At 48.7% G+C, this 20,141-nt stretch overlaps 1 protein-coding gene across 3 annotated transcripts in view; it reads right to left on the reverse strand.

Moving 5' to 3' along the window:
- Window positions 1–20,141, reverse strand: part of Zbtb7c (zinc finger and BTB domain containing 7C) — a 241,222-nt gene that overhangs the window by 78,723 nt on the left and 142,358 nt on the right. The window contains exons 1-2 of one of the 3 annotated variants that reach the window (XM_041639288.1): window positions 5,774–5,897; window positions 5,026–5,130 (exon numbers count right to left, since the gene is read on the reverse strand). The exons of 1 other annotated variant lie outside the window; for it this stretch is intronic. The gene's annotated coding sequence lies outside the window, so the exon portion shown is untranslated. Of the gene's footprint in view, window positions 1–5,025; window positions 5,257–5,773; window positions 5,898–20,141 lie in introns of those variants that run through there. One more of the 3 variants, XM_041639287.1, reaches the window with a different exon arrangement.

Raw genomic sequence — 20,141 nt, forward strand, 5'->3', positions numbered from 1 at the left:
TCTGCAGGTCCCAGACCACATGTGGTATACATGTAGGCAAAACACTCATATACATAAGAACAAAGTAGATGAATCTTTAAAATCCAGACCAATCCATCCACATCACCACCTCCAAATCTAAAAACAATCCTTTAAAAAATTCCTATTTCTAAGCCGGGCGGTGGCGGCGCATGCCTTTGATCCCAGCACTCAGGAGGCAGAAGCAGGCGGATCTTTGTGAGTTCAAGGCCAACCTGGTCTACAAGAGCTAGTTCCAAGACAGGCTCCAAAGCTACAGAAAAACCCTGTCTCAAAAAATCAAACCAAACCAAACCAAACCAAACCAAAATTCCTATTTCCATTCTGCCTCCTAGAGGTGGCCTCTGCTACACTTCTCTCATGTCAAATGAAATGTCAACAGGAGCTGGACCCACTTGTCCCTTCTACAGTGGCCTATACTAGTAGCTTCACAAAGGTCACTGGGATAATTGGTTATCTCTGGATAACCGAGTAGCAATAGCTGTCAGAAACCCAGCATGATGGTTCATCAGGAAAAAGTGTTTCCCAACACCATGATGGCCTGAGTTTGATCCCAGAAATCTGCATGGAAGGAGAGAATCAACTCCCTAAATTGTCATATCACCACACATAAGCTCTATGGCATATTTGTGCCCTACCCCGGATGTATGTATGCGCGCACACACAAAAACACACACATAAACAAATATAATAAAATTTTTAAGAGGAATGGAGAGAATCCATGAACAAAAACCCGTGGAAGTCATATATGTGTAAATTCCCACACATATGTAGGCAATGCAGACATTGTCAAAGGTCAAGGCAAGTCACATGATATCACTGGGAGGGTCATGTGTTTGACTGCCTTTAGTTTGTATGTAACTTGGAAAAGCCCACAGAGATTGCACACCTTCTTAGGCTACTTTTCAAGTTTGGAATCAGAGTTGTTCTACTCTGTTCTGTACATGAATTGCTTATTAATCAGTGTCCCCAGATTCCTGTCTTAGGGCCAGCAGGCGATGGCTCAGTTCCTGGCTCCCTGAGTATCCTGTCATGTCTTAGGTGGAAGGGAGAGGAACATGGTAAGGGCAGGATAGAAAAGTGAACCTAGATGGATCCACACCAGGCCCAGATGGAGGGACCCTCCAGATGGAGCGAAAGCAAAGGCCACCAGAATCCCTCCTTATCCAAGGCCAGGATCAAGCCGCACAGAGGGAAATCATGCTTCAATCCCAAAACGGCATCCACAAAGATCAATTCTCTCTCCAAAGGAATTACTCCTTGCACTCCATCACAGTACATTGGGATTGATCATTTTCAAATTTATTAAGTCATGACATGCAGAATGTATGTTATCAAAGGCTGGTTTCATCACGCCATCCTCCAAGTTGTTTTCTTTCTCTTTCCTTCTTTTTTCTTTTTTGCTTAGTCATGAGAAGTCTAGCAAGTTAGAAATCAAAACAAAAGCTAACTAACACACACACACACACACACACACACACACACACACACACACACACGGGGTGGGAGAGAGCGAGAGAGCCCTTCGTGGAAGTTTCTATGTGGTGGCTTCAGAAAGGAAAACACATCTCTGACTAATATGAAGGAGACTCCAAATTGCTCTTGGCAACAATCTCTCAACCCAATTCCCTTCCCTCTATTCATCTCCTCAGTTCCCAGCCAAAGGAAAACAAACTGAACAGCCCTCTCCCTGGCCCAACCTGTGGGGCTGCACGGCTGAGCAGGGTTGAGCCAACAAACATCCCCATGCAATTATACACCTGTGTAATTGCTGTAAACACAGGACAGCCAGCCGGGTGCAAGCCGCGCTCGTCGGACCAACCATCTCGATATTAGAAAGAAAATGCCTATATTCTGACAGTGGGCTATCAAAACAGAATGAAATCTGATCCAGTAGCCTCAAACTCATATTTTTTTCTCCTTTAGGAAAAAGAAGATGACAGAAAAAGCGACTATCATCCTGGCCAGAGTGCTGGGAATTCCACTGAGGCACGATCCCAGAGCACCGCCCAGCCAGGCAGGAGCTATGCTAGGAGAGTCAGCAAACCAGGTCCTGAAACATGTATGGCTGCTGTATCTTCCATCTGACATCATTCTATTAGGACAGATCCATCCGGTCAGCTCACAAAGAGGGTAGAGCATCAGGAACACAGTTGATGTAGAATCTTTTCAGTTAAGTCCATAAGCCTCCATGGTAGGCTAGCATAAGCTACTCTGGTTTTACTACCAAGTCCTGTGACGGTGGGCAGGCTTGTGTCCGATGGTAAATGTCAAGGGCTTAAAACAGCTTGTGAGCCCCGAGAGTGTGGGATATATCATCCCGGCTACTGCGGGACATGACTGGTATCTCAGGAGTGTTCTTAGCCAGCCTGGCACTGCTCCAGAGAGAGGCCAGCACTCTCAGCAGTTGCACGGGGCTGCTTCTTCATCTGTCCTTGTCATGTCTCAAAATGACAGGCTCATTTCAGAACCCACAACCGTAAGCCAGAAACCAGCTAAACAGCAGGGGCTCCATTCTCTTCCTGGGCCTTCAGGTCAGGGATTGATCATGCTGCGTGCACTCTTTGGGCCAGAGACAAGTACTTGTGACTGGCGTGGGGACAGTTGTTAGTCCAGCTCCTGTTACCACCTTCCTCCCTGCCCTCTCCCATCCCTCCTCTTCACCCAGGCCTCCTATGACATCTTCCCACCCACGACCTTCCTTACTCAACCAATTCCCAGTGAGAGCCGGGCATTCCTGGTACTACTCCCACTGGCAGAGGTCAGGGCCTGGCTGATTTCATTTACTGAGGGATGCTCAGAATTTATCATAGTGCTCAGAACTGCACGGCACACAATACAACAGCTACTGAATTGGTCTGACTGGAAGAGAATCTAGTTTTCAAAAATAATTAATCCTAGCTGTAACATTTACATACTATCTTATATTATACTGTAACTGAAACAGTCTCCTCAATTAGAGCATAAGATTCTAAAAAGTAGAGGAGATGATGGGTAGCTCTGAATTCAGGCTCGTGGATGGCTTACTTAATCCTTGTGAGCCTTGGTTTCCTCATCTACAAAGTGGTACTAATGATTCCAACCCAACGGGGCTGGCTGAGTCCAAGAGAAGATGTGGACGAGTGTTCTCTGGCACACTGTGTCTCTCTGAGCCCCACCTCTTCCTTTGGCCTCCAGTTTCCACTTTATCTGCAATGCTGAACCTGACCCGGCAGGTCAAGGCTCCTTCTCTGCAACCTGCAGGCCTTTGCTCTCTAGGTCTCCTTACATAAAGTCCCTCCCCCATGCCCTCTGCTTTTTTGAAGTCTTTTCTGAATTCCTCTTCAGTCAGCGAAGAGCCTTCACATCTCTGGGTTTCATTTAGAGCTACCCAAGGAACGGCTACTGTCTCATCCAAGGCTCCCGAGGGGAGGATGGGGGAATCCAATTCTAGAATTCTGCCTTTCTCAGCAGGCTTCCAAAAAGTCTTGGGTGCTCCGTGTCTACCACTTATAACAAGTGTGCCACCTCCGTGGGGGGAGGGCGGGGTCTACAGGACCCGGTCAGTAGAGATGTCCACAGTTCTGAGTAAAGGACCTTGAACTCCTCTGCTGTCTCCAGTGTGATTCTGGAGGGTGTTTCCCACCCGGGTTCTCACCTGTAAAATGGACTGGATCGGGTTGGGGGTGGCTTGGGGGAGCTTAGGGAACAGCACCAAAGGGATGCCATTCCTGACCAGAGAGAAAGTGTAGCTTTCTTCTCAGTTCATGGTGGGCTTTAAGGAGTCATGGTGCCAGTACCCAGGCTGCTTTTAATTCCTGGAACTCCACCCAGAGGGGGTTCCTGAGACTCTCATCAGTGAAAACAGGGGAGGAGTGGAGCTAAAACTTGAAGCTTTGCAAGTTTGCCCCTATCCCGCAAGCATCTTTGCCACCACATCCACTCCCATCCTCGAGCCCTTTCCAAAAATCCTTCTGATCTGGAGAAAACTGCCGAATGACTGATCACTTCCTTCCCATTTTAAAATTCCGCAGTTAAAGACGTTTGGAAGTGGCATGGCCCCAGCCAGCAGCGGAACTACACAGAGCCAGGACCAGCTGCTAAACCAAGAGGGCAGCTGCCCCTTGCCTGTCTGTCCTCCAGGCAGCCACAGGCCAGTCAGCAGAAGCCAAGATAGGAGTCTGGCGCCTAGGGAATCCTCTCTATGAGGCATGAAGACTATGGGATCCAGCACTGAGACGCTCCAAGCAGGGCTGGTGAGGGGCGCGCGCGGGGGAGAGGGGAAAGCTGGGGACGACAAAGACAGGCGACTTATGAGAAGGTATCCCTGTATTCCCCGCACCTGGTTGCCACACCGCCAGAGCTGTAAGACCCCATCTTGACTCATAGACCAGAAAGTTTTCACCATCTGCCCGCTTAGGATGGAGGGCTGGGCCGTTCTTCCACTTCTTCAGTTCCAGATTGGAGCTCTAGGTCCCTGATAGTACACCCTCCACTATGCTTAAGGACGTCTGTGGATCCCCGTTTATTTCTCTGCTCACCTCCTGGGACCAAGAGTTCTGCCAAAATGCCATGGTTTTGGTCCTTAAGTTTTGCATCTGATAGTCGGGCAGACCAACTTGATTTTTTTTTTTTAAACCCGGGACGCGGAGTGTGCAGTTTAAACTGGTCGTATTTGTCCGTAACAGCCTTTAGCGGTCTCGAAGGAAGCTGCCAGGAAGGGAGGCCACGGGTGGTGCCGCAGAGTTCTCCAGGTTCTGTCCCAGGTTGGGCCCCCATACCTTCGCACTCTCATCCAGCAAGGCTAGGGTGAGAAACGACCTAGCCGCGGTGCCTGCTAGCGCCAGCAGGAGCCTGTCCGTGCTCGGAGGCGCCACCCGGGCTACCGGGTCCCCGCCGAGCTAGGCGCCTGCCTTGCTCACCCCGGGCTCTCAGCCGGCCTCAGTCCCACCTCCTCCCCACGGACCCTGCGTCCCAGAGCCCTGATCACATCCCCTTCCCCGCCGACCAAGGCCTCCGCAAACCCACCTGGCCGCCCCGGGGACGTCGCACTATTGCCCGGGCCGTGTCCTGAGCTCCACCAGGGTCCGAGGTTGGGAGTCCACGAGGCAGCGCTGCTCCGGGAGCCTGCCGCTGCCAGGGAGAGGTTGTCATTGATTTGCGCTGGGCGAGTTAAGCCATTCCAGGAGTGGTTTGGAGCGAGCACTCCCACCCCTCCCTTCAACCAGAAGTATTTGGCAGCCAGCCCCTTTCGTCCACCTGTACTGTTAAAAGCGGGACAAGGACCAATTGCTCTAGTGGCTTTTTCTACATTTCTTTAGAATACATAAATCAACCTTTTGGGGAAGGCAATACAGAAATGAAAGCAAGGGCGGTGGAGTTTTTCTTTCCTCCTCTCTTCACCCGGGTCTCTCCCCCCCACCCCACCCCACCCTTTCTCTAATATTTCACAAAAAGCTTTACCACTTATCTCCAGGCAAGGGAGGCATTTTATTATTATTGTTTTATTCAATCCTCTGTGTCTGTGTTTTATTTTTAGAGGCAATTTTGTTTCCATTTGCCTGAAACCTGAGCCCAATAAAATTACTAGAATTATATGTTTTCTCCTTAAAGGGTCGTGATTGTAACTTAACCAAATCAAACACTGTATGGCAATCACTCAAACCACAAAAAAGGGGGGGGGTGTGCCAGGGCTAAGCATGGAACTGCAGATCCTGGGGTCGTTGGGCCTGGCCTAGGTGGGGTCACGAGGCCTAAAGGGGCACCCACTACTCACCCTTGCCATCAGCTAGTATTCACTTCACAGTCTGACTCAATGCCATCCACTTGGGGTGGGCTGGCCACCATCACAGAGGTGTGGCCCAGCACCCTCTCCCCAGTCTGCCACACCACACCCTTTTTGTAAACTGCCATCTGGGAGGGAGTCTCTGGCTGGCTGACTCCTCAGAGCTCCTTCCCCTAGAGCTGCCTGGTCACCTGGGGGAAATGGCTATTAACTCTTGAACAGCTGGCTGTTCTCAGGAATCAGGGAGGAGCCAGGGAGAGTCCTTGTTGACCAGACCAGATGTCCCATGTGTCACAAACCACAGGAGGCCCTGCGATGCCTGGCCTTCTACATCACTCTTCCAATGGCAGGCCAGAAGCCCTAGTATATCCTGCAGCCAAACCACAGGAACCCACAAAGAATTAGCACTGGGGCCGTGAGCTGCAGAACCCCCCAGAAGATGCTCCCACTAAAATATGTCTGTCACTCCTGCCTAAAATCCATATTAAATTCATGTCCTCTTGGAGTGTGTCCTGTGTAGAAGCCATCCAGGCAGGCATATAGAAAGGGTCTCTCTGGAGTTCTGGCAGAAGCCAGAGCGCTCGGGACACAGGTTCCCATGGAGCCTGGAATGAACTTGTCAGTTTCTCCAAGCAGCCCAGGAGGCGGCGTGAGGGATTGGGTGATGAGGGGAGGGGAGGGGACGCATCATCAGATCAAGTGAGTCTATCATTATCAAAATGGCATACTCCCGGGAGAAATCCAAAGAATGAAAAGTTTGCCCACAAAGTCACTGGTTATGCAAATATATAACCAGGGAAATTGCGCTCCACTCCCAGACCCGGGCAGGTAAATGGGTCAAAACAAGATCCCAGTGGGGTTGGTACTCATCCAGAAATGCTCCTTGTGTGTATGTACCCAAGGTTTGCCTCAGCAGCTGCAGGCAGGAGAGTGCGATGGGGGCCACTGGTGGGGCAGCACTGGGTGGGGGATGGGAGGATGGGAGAGTGTGGGGCAAAGGGCATAAGGCACCAACTCCTAAAGAGCAGGGTGTGACTTCTACAGAGTGCCAAGGGACCATGGCGGGTAGAAGCCAGGCTTCTGTGCACAGGCAGGCCAGAAGTTTATGCAGCTGTGGGAAGGCGGGCATGTGGGAGGAGAGTTGGGGAGTGAAGACCGGGAGGGGTAGTCCCGGGCAAGTAGACAGCTGGCCTGGCTCTGAGGGTCCTCTTAGTGGGTCAGTGGGTGGGGGGTCTACGGGGTAAAGCCAGTTCACAGACACAGTTTCAGGGCAGGGTAGGGCCTGCCTTTTGGAGGACAGACACAGGGAGCCTTGGAGCATTTTTTTTTTTTTTAAAACTGGCTGAAGCGGGGTGTGCAAAGAGGGTGGGCAAAAGGCTGCAGGAGGGCTGATGTGGGAAGGGGTGGGAGAGGGGAGGTGGCTGCCTATCCCAAGCAGCCCTTCCTCACAGGACTCCAGCCAGCTTTGAAAGGAGTGTCTGGGAAGGCCAGAGGGTGGTGTCAGGGCCACCGAACTTACAGCCAAGAGCCAGGAGGAGAGCTGGCTAATGTCCAGTCTACCCGCTGGGTCCTGTAGTGGACAGTCGGTGTCATGCCTCCCTCCCTCTTAATCACTGTGTGTGCCCTGCTGGGACACTCCCTTTGAAATAGCTTTGGGGAAAAAAATGGGGAGTACCGCCCCTTTAGCCTTACTCTGTGCCAGCTGCCTCCTGGGAACAGGAACATAAATAAAAGCAAGCCAAAGAGGGTTGGTAGGCAGAGGGGCATAGGGAGGCTCCCAAACTACCCACGGAAGGGGCTCTGGGCAGGGCAGACTCTAGATCTGTGATTGCCCATTTCCTTGTAGGCTGGTTCCTTCCTCCTTCCTGCTCTCCACGGCCCCTCCCTCTTACTCACACAGCTCTTTTATTCTCTCCCTCCTGCCCTCCATCAGTTGGTCCCCCCACCCCTGACTCCTGCCATGTCCTCCCAGGTCACGTCAGCCATAGCCCTGGCAAGCAGGCTGGATGCCCAGGCGCGTCGACTCTTGCTGGCCCCAAGTCACTTCTAGCAATCTAGTGACGCAAGGGCTCCTACCTCAGACACAGGCATGGGGCAGGGTATGTCGAAGCTCCACAATCAAATGACCTGCTGTCCTTACAGGAAACCCAGGCAGGGCCTGCTTGTCACTGTGATGTGGCAACATAGACAGCTTCTATACATGGGTCACACGGGAGCACAGTGTCCATACATGCAGACATAAGGAACAAGACACATACTCAAGCTATGCCCAGGGAAAACACGGCAGAACGTTTGTCAAGGGCCTACTCTCCCATTCAGACCTCACATGGATGCCATGAGGCAGCTCCTATTGCCTCACTGTCATATCCATGGGGAAACTGGGGCTCCAAGAGCTCTTAGGACCTGGTCAAGGTCACAGCACGATACGTAATAAAACTGGTGGCCACAACTTGGTCTCCATGGCTCTGGTGCCCGAGGGCTGCCCTGGATGGAGTTCAAGTCCTAGATCTTTGTCTAGGCATACTGTTTGTTCTCTATAGAGCTGGGCTTGGCTCCTGTGTGCCTCAGTTTCTCCACCTGATGAACATGAGTGCAATGTCTCTTACTGACCCCAGAAGGTATTATTACACAAAAGATTGGACTTGGCTGTAGCCCTAGAGAATGCCCTTGTGACAGGAACTAGTGTCACTCAAGCTGGGGATGAGTCAACTTTCCTGTCTCTGTCTCTTTCTTGGCCCCTCTTTGCCCATAACCAATCAGCCACAAGCTATTTCCACAACAGATTACAAATCTCTTCCAGCTACCCCTTTGGATTCCCAATGTCACCTCCCCCCCGAAACCCTCACAATCACTCTATTGAGACTTCTTCTTCTTCTTCTTCTTCTTCTTCTTCTTCTTATTATTATTATTATTATTATTATTATTATTAACAAGGTTTCTCTGTAGCTTTGGTGCTTTGGAGCCTGTCCTGGAACTTGCTCTTGTAGACTAGGTTGGCCTCGAACTCACAGAGATCCATCTGCCTCTGCCTCCCGAGTACTGGGATTAAAGGTGTGCACCACCACTGCCTGTCTCTGTAGAGTCATTTTAGCCTATCTCTCTGACCCATCCCTACCTGGCTCATTAGCCCCATGTCACGTGACTACCCACAGAATCTGATGAAAACGCGAATCCAGTCCTGGTATATCAATAGTAGAATATTTGCCTCACATACCCGAAGTTCCAGGTACGATCACCAGTACAATAAAAGAAATCAGCGTGTACAGGACACTTGCATTGCTCTCTGGACTGTGTATCAAGGCCACAGACACTTTGAAACCCCAGCTGCTCTCTCCAAATCGCCTCCCTCCTGCCCCATACTCTTGTCATAGGCAGGCAGGTCACATTCCCTTTCCTTGGCTTTCATTCCCTGACCTGAAATGCTTTCTTCCACTTCAGGTCTCCCAGAAATGTCACCCCTCTCAAAACAGGGCTTTCCAGACCTCACAGATAAACCAGGAGCTCCCCTTCCCGCCTGTCCTCTGTCCAAGGTCTTTGGTCAAAGCACCACGTCGCTGATAGACTTTATTTTATATCATCTGTTGATTGCATTCTTTCACTGTCCCTCCTTTAGAACGGAGGTTCCCCCAGGGCCGGGACCTGGCATGTGGCACGCACAGGATTGCTGTGTGTGATGGCTGCTGTCAGACAAAACTGGCAGTTTGGGAAGCACCGCACTGGATCTGGTCAGGGCTTTGCCATGGGTAAGCTATGCACCCCTGGGGATGTTCTGTGCCCTTGGTGATGGCATGTGCCTCTCCAGAGCCTCAGCCTCTGTAAATGAGGAGCGTGGATGTGAAGCTGAGGGTGAGACTCAGTGCACGGATCCAGACCTATTGGTCCTGGGAGAACCAGTGGAAGGGGATGACAAACAGGAAGCCTTCTGGCTATGGTGCTCTGGGTCTGGCTGTGTTGTTTAGACCCTAGACATTTGGTCCAAGACATTTTGAGATGACTGGAGGACTGAAAACGTTATCATATCCCTGATAGAAGACTGGGCAATGGTCTGCAATGCTACCCTGACCCCATTGCGGACAAGCCACTCACGCTTGGAAACTGAGCTCTTCTGGAGAGAGATTCAGCATGGCAATTGCCTTCTCCAGCCATTTGCTCCCGGTATACCAACTCTGAGGGTCCAGACGGATGGTGGTGACAACTGGTATATACACAGACAGAAAGTGTTCACTTCAACTTTCCGGGGGTGTTCTAAACCGGCTATCTTTATTGTTGCTGTTATTGTTACTATTACTATTTGGCAGTGCTAGAGATCAAACATAGGGCTCTCTGCACTTTAGACAACTGTTCTACCACTGAGTTCCATCCTCAGTCCTAAGCGTGGTGTCTTACTTAGGCCTTTACGATAGTCTTTGAGAATAGCCCTAAAAGGACCTGGGTCCCTTTGCAGATGAGGAAAGCCAGGCCCAGATTAAAAAGTGAATGGCAGAAAAAGGAGCCCTTTGACACCGATAAGGAAAACTCCTAGTGAGATTCAGGATCTACCAAAAATTTATCTGGCGTTTTTCCATGTTAGAGAAAACTTATGAAACCAGGGAGGCCACCCAAAGTGAGACAGGTGGATATCTGTGGTCTCCACTCTTGCTCTCTGGAGGGCCCCACACTTCATGTCGTCTTCATTGACAACAGCCCACCTTGAACTTGTTAGGTGAAGAACAAACATTTAATCAAAGTTTGAGGGAGACAGAAGCCCCAGGAATGGGAGCAATAGGACGATTATGGCCCCTCCCACAAAGATTCACCCAGAGGACCCCACCAGCCTGTTTCGGTAGCTTCTCCAGGTTCTACTTTAACAAGACAAGACCTCAACTCTGAAGCTCTGGTGGTCTCTGCAATCATCCTATGCTCTCCCTCTGAGCCACAACCAGCGCTCAGTCAAGCGTATTAAAGGTCCTGAAATAAGAAGCCATCGCCGTTTAGCATCAATAGAGAGGGAGCCATTGCTGGTCTCGGCTCCACCTCAGCAACCCTGTGTGTGGTCGCCCAGTTTATCTGAATCTGCCAGCTGCCCCTGTGTTTTCGCAGCAGACCCAGTCCTTGCCAACCTCCCCAAGCTCCTCCATTTCTCCAAGTACCCGGCAATCATCCAGAGAAGTAGACCCCTGGGACTGCCTGGCCATTAGCTGCCCTGTCCTGTGGGAGTTGGAGGATGAGGGTGAGGGACCGTGGCCCCAAGGGGAAGGACCGAATGTCTTTGGAGACTGCCTCTCACATCTTGTTCCTGGGCCAGCTGGTGCTTGTCTGGGGCCAGGGAGCCTCTGAGGGGAGGAGCTGATTAAGCATAGGTGCTGGAGAGTTTGCCCTTGGGGAAGTGAGGAAAAGAACTCTGCCACGGGGACAAGGAGAGGCTCTGAGCCTGGCTGGCTATGTGGGTAGTGGGGTGGGGCGCGCGGGGGTGGGGGAAGCAGTGTCCTAGCCCTCTGCCCAAGGTCTGACTTCCTTTGGCATTGTATGGCACTTGGGGCAGGAGGTGGAAAGGGTGCCAACCAGGAGCTTGAGCTAAGCTTGGTTGGGGTGGGGCTGGGCCTGTCACCACCGGAGCAGGCTGGTAGCAGAGGGTAGGAGGAGGCTAGGTCAGACCTTGGCTAAGGTGGGGCCATAGCAGAAAGAGGGGGGCATCAGCTGGGGGGTGGGTGGGCTCCCCTTCTTTCCCCACCTCACTCTCCTCCTACTCCCTCATCCTCCCTCTTCCCCTTGCTTTTTCACAGGTATGCACTACCCTGCTCCCTATCCCCATTCCCATCAGGACCTAGGCTTTGGCTGTAAAATGACAACAAAGTTCTATGCTGCCCCCCAAGAGCTGAGCTTCCAGCAGAAGGACAATAGACTTGTGAGTATCTACTAAGTCCTCAAGAGGCCAGTCAGCTCCCTGTCCCTTCCACAGCACAAAACCTCTCACCCTGGCTGATCCTCCACCGGGGACACTAGCAGAGCAGGAACTATAACACCCTTGTTCAGTGAAGAAATGGGCTGGAGAGTGGGAAGGTGACTTACTCAAGGTCACCCTGGGAGGAGGTCTGACTCCGTGCCCAGTGTTCCTGCTGCCCGCCCTCTTCCCTAGCAGACAAGGCTTAACTCTGTGTTTCTTACAGACAATATCTCTTTCAAAGAACATTTGTACATAGAAAATAAAAAAAAAATGAAGAAAGAACTTCATCCTAGACAAGCTGTGAATTTGCTTAACATTAAATGAATATTTGCTGGGTAAGACAGGCTCCCAGGGGGTCCAGCTGCTGCTCTCTGGCCTTGACCCACACTCCCTTGGGTAGACATGGTGAAATCTGACCTGCCCTCTCTGGGTCCTTTGTATCTGTGAATTCCCATTGCCCAGTTAGGTTACTAGGACCCTGCAGACATAAGAAATATTCCCTTAGGTAAATTTTAGGCATGGTCCTCCAAGCCTGCTTTACTAGGCCATGTCATTAAACTCAGTCTTAGGTCTACCTTGGCCAATTTGAACAGAAACCTGCTAAGTCTGGGAAGAATGTTGCCTACCCCATTCCTGATATCAACTCACTCTGGCCGCCTTCTGGGAGAGTCCTAAGCTTGCTGAGCAAGAATTTGAAGCTTTCTCTTGTTATTTTCTACCCATAGCCACCCCCACTCCATTTGTGTCTCACCGTTCAGAGCTGAACCCAGTCTCTCTCCTGTTGCAGCCAGGCTCAACTATAATCAAAGCCAGAAGGGGAAAACTACCCTATTGCAATAGCCCCCAGTAAGGGTTTTCTTGGCCATTTTAGCAACTGTATGAATAACCGTTCTCTTTAAAGCTATCAGCTCAGACTCACATTCAGTTCTGACCTCCAAATTCGCACCCAGCACCCCAAGTTCTCCTTTAATGGAGTGACCAGAGAGATCCACGGCTGATCCAATACAGAGCTCCAGATGACTGCCCTCGGAGACACATTCAGGGTAAATTTTTGTATTTTTATCCTTAAGTTTCTGAGAATACTCCCCCAGGCTAGGTTAGAGTTCCAAAGTTCTTTGACCAAAAGGTTCTTGTTTGAAACAAACCTTTCTAGATGGAAATATCTCCCATCTTCCCTGGCGATTTACTCCCACTCTCCAGAGCAGGAGCTTCTGACTCTTTCGTGCGGCACTGAGTCCAGAGCTGTGCCACAGTCAGAGGCAAACGCAGAGCCACTAGAGTGAGAAGCTCAAAGGCAGAGGGTGAGGGAGAGCCAGGGCTTCTTCGTTTGGGAGGTATCAGTAGCTGAGCTTCTGAGCTGACCCACCTCAGCCCTGCTGACCTCATGCTCCAGCTCCAAGCAAGACTACAGCACTAGCTCCGCCTTCTTCTCTTTTATTGGCATGATTAATTAGATAAGGCAACTTTTGAATTTTAACGGCTTCTCTTGGAGGTCTCTTTCCTCCTGTACCCCTTGCAGCCTCTGCTTGACTCCCCCAGTCTGGCCACATGCTCCTCTGTCAGCCCCTCCCTCCTCGCCTCAGCTTTATCCCCCCACTTCAGTCTCCCAACTCCTCAGACACTTGAACTTTAGTCTCTGGACTCTCCTGAGGGAGCCACAGCAACTGTATATCATGGTAAGACAATCTTGAAAGGCTTCTCCATTAATATTGGTAGCAAGCTCTGGTCTTCCTATTGAGTGCTAAGCATACACCCTTAGCTCATTCCATCTGTCAGAAACCAGCTCTGACGAACAGAAAATGAAGCCAAGTCGAGGGTCAGCTATAGTGCACAAACCAAGGCGTTTACATCACCACGTTTGCACAGCTTACAGTTGAGACTTAAGCAAAACCATAGTGTCAATTTGTGTCTGTTTACGTACTCATGTATGCCTGTCATATATATGTGGTACCCTTCTATGTGGTACTATCAAATTCACTTATAAAACTCTCTAAGACAGTTGTATTCAAACTGGTTTAGATAAAGTATACTTGTCTCTTTTTGTCTGCCAGCTCACTTTCTACAATTTTAGCTACTGACAGTCAACTAAAATCCCAAAATATCAATATCTGGATATTTCCAGAAAGAAACAGTTCATCGAATTTTAAATATATTTTTTGGGCGGTTACTTGAGCGTAAATATTGTAAAACGGTAACAGTTGGTGTGTTAAATGAGATGGCTACTAGGTAACCAGTGAGTGGGTGGCATACACACACGGGATACACCAGATGAAGGGAAGACTCACATCCTAGGCATGACAAACGAGAAGGCATGAGATTTCATCAGGCTACAGAATAACAACCTGGGGATCGATGGAGGTAAGCAGCGGCCTCACGTTACAGCGAACAACCTGTGCTGTGCACCTCTGTGCACCTCAGATCATCCCATCAGGTAGGTGTTGGGTTTTGTCTCCCATCTTCACACCGGGACACAATATGGTATGTTGAGAGCGGAGACTGCATTTACCTGTGTTTTATTTAGGACCGTTCTGTTTTTTTTTTATTATTATTAGTTATTGTTGTTAAGTAAGAACTGTCACTAATTTCCAAGTTAAACTTTATATAAGCATGCAAAGATAGGAAAAAAGGCATATTGTTTTAGGAGTTCAGTGGGGGGGTCTTAGAACATACTATTATAACTGCTTATATAGATTAAATACTCCTAAAACTCTCAGACATACACGTTTATTAAAATGTTTTTCAAGTTTATGTAACATAGGCAAAGTTTTTATAAATAAAACAATTTTAATATTGCTGGCTTCATAAAACTAGCCATGCATCATTAAGAATAACATAAGCATATATTTTGTATTTAATGGTCTTTATCATATATATATATATAATATATATATATATATCCTAACATGTATGTGTTCTTAAAAAAAACAGCTAGCAGGGAAACAACCTAAATTAATGGACATCTCTGTTTAATGTCTTATATAGTTTTTATGAACAATCAAAGTATAACCACTACGAACATGTGTACCGACTGTAAGTGGGAGAAGCATTTTATGAATAGACTTTCCAATAATAATTATGCTATGGGTTGGATAAAATAGTTTTCAAATCTCCTTAGTAATTTTCTATCTTAGATCTGTGCTAAATTAAACCAAGCAACAGATCTTCATTAAGGGCCTAGGTCACTTCTAAGTAAGACGAGCTACTGAGGAATAGGAGTCACCAAGCTCAAGCTTACAGTTATATGCCCTCGAGTCCTTATTTTTATATTTTTATGTACTGTGAAATAGCATATCCCATAAAGTGGGAGATAATGTACTTATAAATTTTCTGGTTTGCTACAAAATCCTGGTATGCGATAGGTGACTAGCTATTTCAAATCCTGAATCAAATGCTGACATTGAATTGATTTCAAAGGATATTTTCTCTAACCTTGTAAAAAAAAAAGCATGTCAAAAGACAGTTATGAGTCCGGCTTGGTGGCTCATGCCTGTAATTCCAACACTTGAGAGGCTGAGGCAGGAGGATGGCCATCAGCTTGGGGCTAGCCTGGATGATACAGTGAGTTTTAGGCCAGTCTGAGCTACACTGTCAGAGCCTGTCTCCAACAGCACGATAACGGTTTATCTGATGAGCTAACCTGCAGGAAAAGTATTATCAAATGCAAGAAGACACTTCGTTCCTCTTGTGTGGCATGTGTGTGGGTAAACGGTATTAGTGGAAACATTTGGGAAGCTGCATGAAGGCCTTCAGATGGGTGGCTACCCTTACTGTTCGTGACGTGCCTGGTATAATAAACCATAACTTTGAAAACTGTTTTCAAATGCCATGCCACTGGAGTACCCAGGCTTCCTTGCAAATGAATTCCAATCAGATCTCTGACCATACCCTCTTAACGGTCCCATGTGGAAAACGTCTGCCTTGCTGAGTCTTATCTGAAAGAGATTGCCACCAACTACTTCCAGAGTTCTCTTCAGCAGAGAAGGAATTTCTCAGAACCCCATGGAAGGAACTGTGGTAGGTTCTCTAGGGTCCAGGCTTCTGGTGGTTTTTCCTTTAGTAGCAGTGAGCCCTGGCACTAGAGCGAAGCAGGACTTGCTGACTTCCGGACAGGAGCTACCATATCCATGATCCCACTAACGCCAGGGGAAGCAAACCCAGAAGGGATGAAGGCTGATGCTGCTGCTGCTTTGGGGAACTCCTTTTACTTGCATCAAGCTCTCCAGACCCTACAGCCATTAGCTAATGAAACATCCACCTTTTCCTTGTGTCTAAGCTGCCAGATTCAGAATGTTTTCTGTTGGAGGAAGATCGGCTATTGGTACATATTCAGTACGAATTAGCTCTCTTTGTAACAGAACGTGATTAGAAACACTGGCTGTATATAAGACTGACCAGATGGTCAGATGTTAGGATGTGGCGTGAGATATGATCAGGTGTTCCAAGGAGCTAAGGGCGACTTCATAGAGCCAGTGCTTACGGAGCCCTCTTGGCAAAGTCAGCCTAGAGCCTGGCTTGTCCATGTGTAACAAAGATCGCTTCTGAATAGCCTAGAAATTTAGTATATTTGGATATTTATGGATGTGTGTGTGTGTGTGTGTAGAGAGAGAGAGCAAGAGAGAGATGAGATATGTCACACACACACACACACACACACACACACACATCTCCCAGAGGTACATCAGTGGTAAGTTCCTGATTTACTTCCCAGCTATGAGAACCTTGTCAGGGTTCAAACTCAGAGTCCACAGGTTAACTTCCTACCTAGCAAATTCAAAAAAACTCCCAAGTTATCAGTTACCATTCTTGGTGCACCCATGCTCACAATCTGACCAAATCGATTGAATGAGACCAGACTTATTGTACAAATGAAGATAATCTTACATTGATGGTCTCTGTTAAAAAGCGCAGAGCGACTATAGAAGGTAATCATGTAATCCGACAGAAAGCGCTAGTACACCCTTAAAGGCCAGCAGCATCTGTACCCTTCATTAGCTGTGGGATTATGAGAGAGGGTGTGTGTGCATTCATGCATGCGTGTGTGTGTGTGTGTGTGTGTGTGTGTGTGTGTGTGATAGGCGCAGGTGCAGGTGGTGAATGTAGGTGAGGAGGCATGGTGAATAGAAGGACGGGTTGGGTGGCTGATTGCTGGACGGGACAAGAACATTTACCTGTCCTTTCTCTGTGGCATCCACCACGTGGAGCACATGCTCTACCTCCCAGAGGCAGAGACTGGACTCGCTTCACTATGCTGTAACCAGCTGGTCCAGAGCCCCTTGGCAAGGCCAGACAAATGGAGGGTATAGTGGCTCTGCTCAGTAACCCTGGTCTTATTGTGAGGCCACTGGGATTGGGATCTCTGAATTGCAGCTAGACATGTTTTACAATTTCAGGTTAGCCTTCTAGGATAGATAGGAGGACAGAACAGAACTAAGTAGCCACTACAGGATCAAAACAATGTACTTGGATTTCTGAAAAAAAAATCACATTAAAGAAAAGACTCATTGTTCATCCCCAAAGACAGGAAAATAATCATGGCAGCTGTGTAACTATGCTTAGAGCTATGCACAAGTTAATATATATATACATACATACATATATTCAACAACAACCCCATAAAGTCAGTATATTATTTTCTTTCTTACAGAAGGACAACTTTGAGCCAGGATCTGAACTCAGCTCCACACCAACTCCGAACTCAGCCTCAAGCATGGGGAACTGGTTATTTGGGGCTCTTAATGCAATAGGAGAAATCAGAGCAAGGTAGAAAGAAGGCAGGCTGTGCTAATCACAGCAGAAGGGAAACATGAGCCAAGGCTCTCGCTTGAGGCTGTGGATGCAGTTTGGGGGCATTCGGTAACAGAGAAGCAACAGCTTCCTGACCAGTAGGTTTACAGAGACACACATTGCAAGCCTGAGGTAACTGTAAAGTCCTTGACAGGCCGAGTCTCACTGAGGAGAGAGCACTGCAGTAAGCAACAGAGGGACCAGCTTCTCTTGGAGCCACTGCCAATTCTCCTGGACACATGGGTGTCCAGGATATAGATTCCTGGGACTTACATGGACCCACAGAATTGGAATTTGAACCCCAAATCTGCATTCTCACAGGTTTACCAGCGGGTGTGGATGAAGCAGTGTTGGTGGGTAATTGGGTTTGGCTGAACTTCCATACCTAGACAATGCCATGGTTGGGATGGTACCTGGAGAGTTCATGGGCCAGGGGGTTTGCCAGTTCTAGTTTTCCAACCTCCCACCAGGCTGGAGGGATACTTTATCAAGGCTGACCAGTCTAGGTCCTCGTCATTCTTTCGGCTCCTACTTTTGACACAACGTCCTGTGTTGGCCGCATACAGCTCCGTGTCCCTCCTGGCACTTCTGTTTTGAGGGCTGGGCCTCCCTGTTCTGCCCATCCTTCATGCTCCCTCCTCTGGTCAGACAGGGGGAGGTTACGCATCTCTGCACCATGAATTGGACACAGATAATGGTTGTGGGTAGTGTTACTGAGAGTGGAGAAGCAGTGGGACCAAGATGAGGTGATAGCCAAGAGGGACAAAGGCCACCCACCCAACCAACCCGATCAGACCATTTGTGCATGCAGAGGACAATATAGGAGAAGATGGTTGGGGCCAGGTGACTGGTGCTAAGGATGCCAGACTGTGGAGTCTCAATACTGGGGAAGGGTAAAGACAAACATATACCCAAACAACCATTATTGAGACGTGGCTGTTTATGACGGGCCTTGACTCTGGTTTTTCAGGTTCTTTATCTGTGTGTCACAGCAGGCTTCAAGGAGCAGAAGTGAGTAAGGAGCCTGTTTCTTTCTCTTGAAGAAAAAGCTTATGCCATACATTAGATTTTAAGTTTATCAACTCCAGAAAGGTCAAGAAAGAATATTCTTGTGAAAGAATGGAAGTCAGTTAGAAATATTGTACGAGTTATATACATATTACCCATGGCAGAAAGGGAAGCAATCGCTACAAGGGATCTTCCTCAGACAGAGATGACAGGCCAGATGGATGGAAAGGCTTAGATGAGAGCATGATGAAGAGATGGTTGTCAAATTAATAGGACAAACAGACAAACCTACTCATGAGGGGCAGCAACAGGTCACCACGGTGCTTTACTTTTCCACGGCATGAGTCGGTGACATCGAAGCTGGGAAGGGTCAGGCCCCTGTTGCGGAGGTGTCCAGAGCCATTGCCCTCCAAGGACAATGGGACGTAAAGATAAAGCCTTCTTGTAGCGATGAAGTCACTTTGTGGGAAAATGGGATTTGGTTTCTCAACTTTTCCAGAACTGTCTCTTGCGTAAGATGGGACACATTTGACAAGAATCCCACGGAGCCCTCACTGAGTGAGCACTTGGGCACCACGCGAACCGCCTGACAAGTATCATCTTGTTCAAGTCTTACAGCAGTCCTGGCGGTGTGGGCAGCACTAGAGCTTCTGTTTTACAGGGGAGGAAATGGAGACCCAGAGGTGTTGAGTCATTTGCCCCAAAGCAAACAGCTGTAAGTGAAACAGTTGTACTGGGAGCTTGTTGGATCGGCCCACAGCCCGGCTAGTACTTGGATGCCTTATGGTAGAGGAGATATCCTGTGGTCTAAACCAGCTCCATCTCTGTCTTCTATAACAGGGCTGGACCCTGGATATTTTAGGCCTACGGCTCCATTTGCCTTTACAGAGACAGTGCTGTGCAGCCCTTAACATTACTCTGTCTGGTAGTTCACACGGGGGAGCATGTCAACACTTCCCATTTGTTGGCCATCTAAATGAGTCGTTTTCCTAATGGCCTCCATTTAGCAAGCTTCTGAGGTATCATCTCACTGATGGGGTAGGGAGGTAAAAGAAGGCCCAGGGACCATACCTGTAGTCAGCTAGAAAAGTGGAGGGGGCCTTGACTGTACCCACCTTCTTTCTGTTTTTCAGCCCCTTAGCAAAGAACTTTGAGATGCAAGGGTTAGCTTCCTTGCTGGATTTGCTTCTGACGACTGGGAATGGGGAAGCTCCCTGCCATGCCAAAGGGAAAGGAAGGAAAGAGAGGGAGGGAAGGAAGTCGGGAAAGAGAGCAGGGAAGGGAAACTTGGATAGATATAGGATAAGCATCAGGAGTCATTAAAATATTGAGGAATGGTCTAGATCCATAGCTGCAGTTCCCAAACCTCTCATAAAAGTGGCACTGGCCACAGAATTGGGCCTCAGTGTTCCCTGAGCCACTCAACTGCAGAACATACGCAGGCATGAACCATATCTTCTGGACTACGGTTTGAAGTCAGGGCCTCCTGCTTCATTATATTCTCCTGTGAAGTCAAGTGTGACCCTCTGGATAAAACCAATGGCCCTTTAAGCTTCTTCTTCTTCTTTTTTTTTCCCCTCAGTTTGACCTTGACTTTTGAAGCCCTAGAAAGTACGAAGCGTGGCAGACAATAGCAACAGCACC

Source organism: Microtus oregoni, unplaced genomic scaffold (assembly GCF_018167655.1).
Source record: "Microtus oregoni isolate MIOR12 unplaced genomic scaffold, Mior012 000057F_ref0000458, whole genome shotgun sequence".
NCBI classification, from domain to species: domain Eukaryota; kingdom Metazoa; phylum Chordata; class Mammalia; order Rodentia; family Cricetidae; genus Microtus; species Microtus oregoni.